At 38.8% G+C, this 5447-nt stretch overlaps 1 pseudogene; it reads left to right on the top strand.

Annotated features, from left to right (window-relative positions):
* The first annotated feature begins 1379 nt into the window (after positions 1 to 1379).
* LOC128579533 (oxysterol-binding protein-related protein 8-like) lies at positions 1380 to 4292 on the top strand (annotated as a pseudogene).
* The last annotated feature ends 1155 nt before the right edge of the window (positions 4293 to 5447 follow it).

The following is a 5447-nucleotide window of genomic DNA, read 5'->3' as shown; positions in this document are numbered from 1 at the left end:
GTCAGGAAAGAGTCAGATGAGGGCCCAGGACATCTTCATTGGTGATGTATCGAATTCCGGGGGCTGTAGAAGACAATTCTGGATATATACATTGGGAGTAGGATTAGATAACCTTACTTAGAAAAAGTATATGAGATTAAGAAGATTGTTCTTAATTCTAAACTAGGAGAATTAATTAACACAAACCTACACAGAATTCTCAAATTTTGAAAATGAAAACAAGAGTAGGGAACAAATTTAAGATTCAGTTTATCAGTTAAATATTTTAATATCTGTTTTGAAAATATAAAATATACTTTTATTAACACATTTAAACATTTATTTCTGGAACATTGTTGGCATATGCATTTTTAAATCGAATAAAAATATTCTAAAGCACTGGTTCAAGACACTAGAAGGAGACTTCTTTATAAAAATTAATCTTAAAAGTTTTAGAATGTGGAAGACATGCATCTCCATTTGTGCGATTACAGCACTGAGGCATTCCTATGTGCTTCCATAATTTAAGAAAGAAACAAAACCCTATGTTAAATATCACATGGGTTTTTTTATACCCCGGTAAGCAACATACTAATAGCTCTTAATTTCTTCTCTTTACACCGCACAGGATCTTAGGTAAAAATTGGATAGTGTATCTAGTATAAAGGAAATAAGGCTTCTTGGTTATTCAAGTTGAAGATTAAAAGTCTTCAAATACATCTACAATTGAACAAAAGACAACAACTTTAAGAATAAGAAGTACTAAACTGGATAAATTAAGTATAATTTTCACCACGACTCCATGGTCTAACGAAAAAGTAAACAGGTTGTGGAGTCACTCAGACGTAGACTCCAACCTCCATTCTGCTGTTTTCTAACCTGTTTCCTCCTGGGGGAAGGATTATGAGAGATGGTACAGATGACATCAAAAAATTACTGCCGCCCAGAAAGGCGGCGACTAGGCCGATGACAACTTTAGGCCGCGGCGCGCTCCGGGCCGGGCGGCGGTGTTGGCGGCAGCTGGGGCGGCTATACGCTAGCTTGGCCGCCGCCGCAGGCAGGCGGAGGGCAGGCGGAGGGCAGGTGGGAGGCCGCTCTGGCGGGCGGACGGCGGGGCCAGAGTTCCCGCCCCTCTTCGCGGGCCGCGCCGGCGGCGCCCCGGTTGCACCTAGACAGCGCCCTCAGTCTGGGCTCGCGCCCCAGCCGCCGCCGGCCACAGCCGCCAAGAGAAGTTGGAGTCCGACCCGACGCGTGCAGGGCCCCGGACCGCGGCGTCGCTGCGACTCCAGAGGAACCGGCTCCCTGCCTCCCGCCTCGCTGGGGGCCCGCACCGGATTTGCAGATATACATGATGGCTGAACAATAATGTAAAGAGAAGCAGAAAACTATCTTCTTCCATTATGGAGACAGGTTTGCCAGATGGAGAGCCTGACCGAACTTCCATGTTATAGCAAACAGTGAGGAAGCTCAACATCTAACCCCAGAAAAGATGAGTCAGCGCCAAGGGAGAGAAACTTATCCAACACCAACCGAAGATTTACATCGGCCATCTCAGTCTAGCAAGTCCTCCTAGCCAGGGTTTTGAAAGAGGGAAGGAAGATATTTCTCAAAATAGAGATGAGTCTTCACTTTCTATGTCAAAGAGTAAGTCTGAATCTAAACTTTATAATGGCTCGGAGAAGGACAGCTCAACTTCAAACAAGCTCACAAAGAAAGACTCTCTTAAGGTGCAAAAGAAAAATTACCGAGAAGAAAAGAAAAGAGCTACAAAGGAGTTACTCAGTACAATCACAGATCCTTCTGTCATTGTTATGGCTGATTGGTTGAAGATTCGTGGTACACTAAAGAGCTGGACCAAGTTGTGGTGTGTGTTGAAACCTGGGGTGCTGCTGATCTATAAAACCCAAAAAAAATGGTCAGTGGGTAGGAACAGTCCTTCTGAATGCCTGTGAAACCATTGAGCGTCCATCAAAAAAGGATGGCTTTTGTTTCAAACTTTTCCATCCTTTGGAACAATCTATTTGGGCAGTGAAGGATCCAAAAGGTGAAGCAGTTGGATCCATAACTCAGCCCCTCCCTAGCAGTTACTTGATCATCCGAGCCACTTCGGAGTCTGATGGAAGGTGCTGGATGGATGCTTTGGTGTTGGCTTTGAAATGTTCTAGTCTTCTTAAACATACAATGATCAGGGAAGGAAAGGAACATGACCTGAGCATTTCATCCGAGAGCACACATGTGACTTTGTATGGCTTGTTAGTGCTAACAATCTCCACAGCAGTGACAACTTTCAGTTAAATGATAGTGAAATCGAACACCAACATTTTAAGGACCAAGATATGTATTCTGATAAATCTGATAAAGAAAATGATCAAGAACACGATGAGTCTGACAATGAGGTGATGGGGAAAAGTGAAGAAAGTGACACAGATACATCAGAAAGGCAAGATGACTCCTACATTGAACCTGAGCCTGTTGAACCTTTGAAGGAAACTATCTATACTGAAGAGAGCCATGAAGAGCTTGGGGAAGCTGGGGAGGCTTCTCAAACAGAAACTGTGTCTGAAGAAAACAAAAGCCTTATCTGGACACTGTTGAAACAAGTTTGTCCTGGCATGGACCTGTCCAGGGTGGTTTTGCCTACATAAATTTTGGAACCCCGTTCTTTCCTGGATAAACCTTCAGATTACTACTATCATGCAGATTTCCTTTCTGAGGCTGCTCTTGAAGAAAATCCTTATTTCCGTTTGAAGAAAGTAGTGAAATGGTATTTGTCAGGATTCTATAAAAAGCCAAAGGGTCTGAAGAAACCCTATAATCTTATACTTGGTGAGACTTTCCGCTGTTTATGGATTCATCCCAGGACAAACAGCAAAACTTTTTATATTGCTGAACAGGTGTCCCATCATCCACCAATATCTGCCTTTTATGTTAGTAACCGAAAAGATGGATTTTGCCTTAGTGGTATTATCCTGGCTAAGTCCAAATTTTATGGAAACTCATTATCTGCAATATTAGAGGGAGAAGCACGATTAACTTTCTTGAATAGAGGTGAGGTGAAGATTATGTAATGGCAATGCCATATGCTCATTGTAAAGGAATTCTTTATGGCACAATGACACTGGAGCTTGGAGGAGCAGTCAATATTACATGTCAAAAAACTGGATTCAGTGCAATACTTGAGTTTAAACTAAAGCCATTTCTAGGGAGTGGTGATTGTGTTAATCAAATATCAGGGAAACTTAAATTGGGAAAAGAAGTCTTAGCTACTTTGGAAGGCCACTGGGATAGTGAAGTTTTTATTAATGACAAAAAGACTGATAATTCAGAGGCTTTCTGGAATCCAACACCTGACATTAAGCAATGGAGATTAATAAGGCACACTGTAAAATTTGAAGAACAAGGAGATTTTGAATCAGAAAACTCTGGCAGCGGGTAACTCGAGCCATAAATGCCAAAGACCAAACAGAAGCTACTCAAGAGAAGTATGTTTTAGAAGAAGCTCAGAGACAAGCTGCCCGAGATCGAAAGACAAAAAATGAAGAATGGACTTGTAAGTTATTTGAACTTGATCCACTCACAGGAGAATGCATTACAAGTTCGCAGATACCCGACCATGGGACCCACTTAATGATATGATACAGTTTGAAAAAGATGCTGTTATCCAGACCAAAGTGAAACATCAAACTCCAATGGTTAGTGTCCCAAAAGTGAAACATAAGCCAACCAGGCGACAGAAGAAAGTAGCCAAAGGATATTCTTCCCCAGAACCTGATATCCAAGACTCATCTGAAGTGAAGCTCAATCATTAAAACCAAGTACAAGAAGAAAGAAAGGGATAGAACTGGGAGACATTCAAAGTTCCATTGAATCCATAAAACAAACACAGGAGGAAATTAAAAGAAATATTATGGTTCTTCGAAATCATTTGGTTTCAAGCACACCTGCAACGGATTATTTTCTGCAGCAAAAAGACTACTTCATCATTTTCCTCCTGATTTTGCTTCAAGTCTATAATAAACTTCATGTTTAAATAGAAGTTCTCTACTGTTGAATCAATGAACTAGAACCATGAGATTTTGCCTAGGACTAATGACCAAGTTGGTTTGGTCTTTATTAAAACATCACAAAATTTCAAAAAACCTAGGGGATAAATGGAGAGGTGTTAATCTTTTGTATCTTTTATCCTTAACCTGAAACAAGAGCTATCCTATTTGGTTATTAAAGTGACCTGTGTGTGAAGTGCCAGGACATTTCTAGCTTTCGTGAAAATGTGTCCACATGTGAGTATAATAAATCTACATGTATACACAGCTGTCTCTTATCTACTCTTACCTGATAGTGGTCTTTGTATTCTATAATATGTTCTTAGATATAACATTAACATTGTTCATAACAAAAATGCTATTACTCTTATAAATATATGTAATTTATTTTCTTCTTAAAACTGGCACAAAGCTTTTATCAATAAGAAATTACAGACTGAGAAATGATAGAATACTACACATGGATAACTCAGTACATTGTACTGTTAAAATAATTTCCAAACACCCAGCTCAATTGTCTTCTTATAAACAGCAAGAAAATAGTGTGAATGATCAGTGTATAATATGGAGACAGGTGGCAAATTGCTTTTTAAAAAGTTTACACAAGATTTTTTTAACCCCTAGAATTTAACTTAGTATTTATAGATACAGGTATGTATGTACTTACGTGTATATCAATATGAAAAAACTTGTATGTAACTATTTGGATTGATTATAATACCACTTTAAGCACTTGTTGAAAAAGGTATGGTCAAAATTGACTGCTTTTTTTCCCCCCACATTTTTGTATTTTTTTAAATCAGCTAGTCCATTTTAGGTCAACTTCTAGAGATGTTTGTAGGGTGTATGGAATGCTGATAATTCATTTTTTTTATTATGAAACTTTACTTTAGCTTTTATTTAGAGTTAGACTCTAGTATGGTCAGTCAATAAGTAGAATACAAAAATTATAATCAATATTTTACTTAAAATGCCAAAAAGAGAAAGGCAGTAAAACCCTGTGTGGTGGCCTTTCTGTGTATATTGAAATTGGTTTATTTAAAATGTGCAATAAGTCGAGCATCTGAGAAGAGTATCACGTCTGAAGTTTAATTCCTTATTATCCTCCTCTGTCTCAGTAAATTCTTTCTGTGGCAAAACCACAGTTCTTTAAGATTCCTTTTGTTCAGCTCAGGCATACTTTTTCCTAAGTTTTTTTTGTTTCTTCAGTTTAGTATTTTAACATTTTTTTTTTTACATAAATATCAACAGTCTGCAAAAGCAAGTTTTGCCAAGGTAGTTAAGCTTAGGAACATAATGTCTTAAAATATATCTTGGAATCCTGAAAGTACAGATTTTGAAATGAATCTTAATGAAAGTGGAGGTCAGAGAGTGGATTTTCTCTGGCCACATTTGCCTTTGCTTGAGACTGTGAGACTAATAAAA

Source organism: Nycticebus coucang, unplaced genomic scaffold, assembly GCF_027406575.1.
Source record: "Nycticebus coucang isolate mNycCou1 unplaced genomic scaffold, mNycCou1.pri scaffold_64, whole genome shotgun sequence".
NCBI lineage: Eukaryota > Metazoa > Chordata > Mammalia > Primates > Lorisidae > Nycticebus > Nycticebus coucang.
This window is presented reverse-complemented; position numbering and strand designations above follow the sequence as displayed.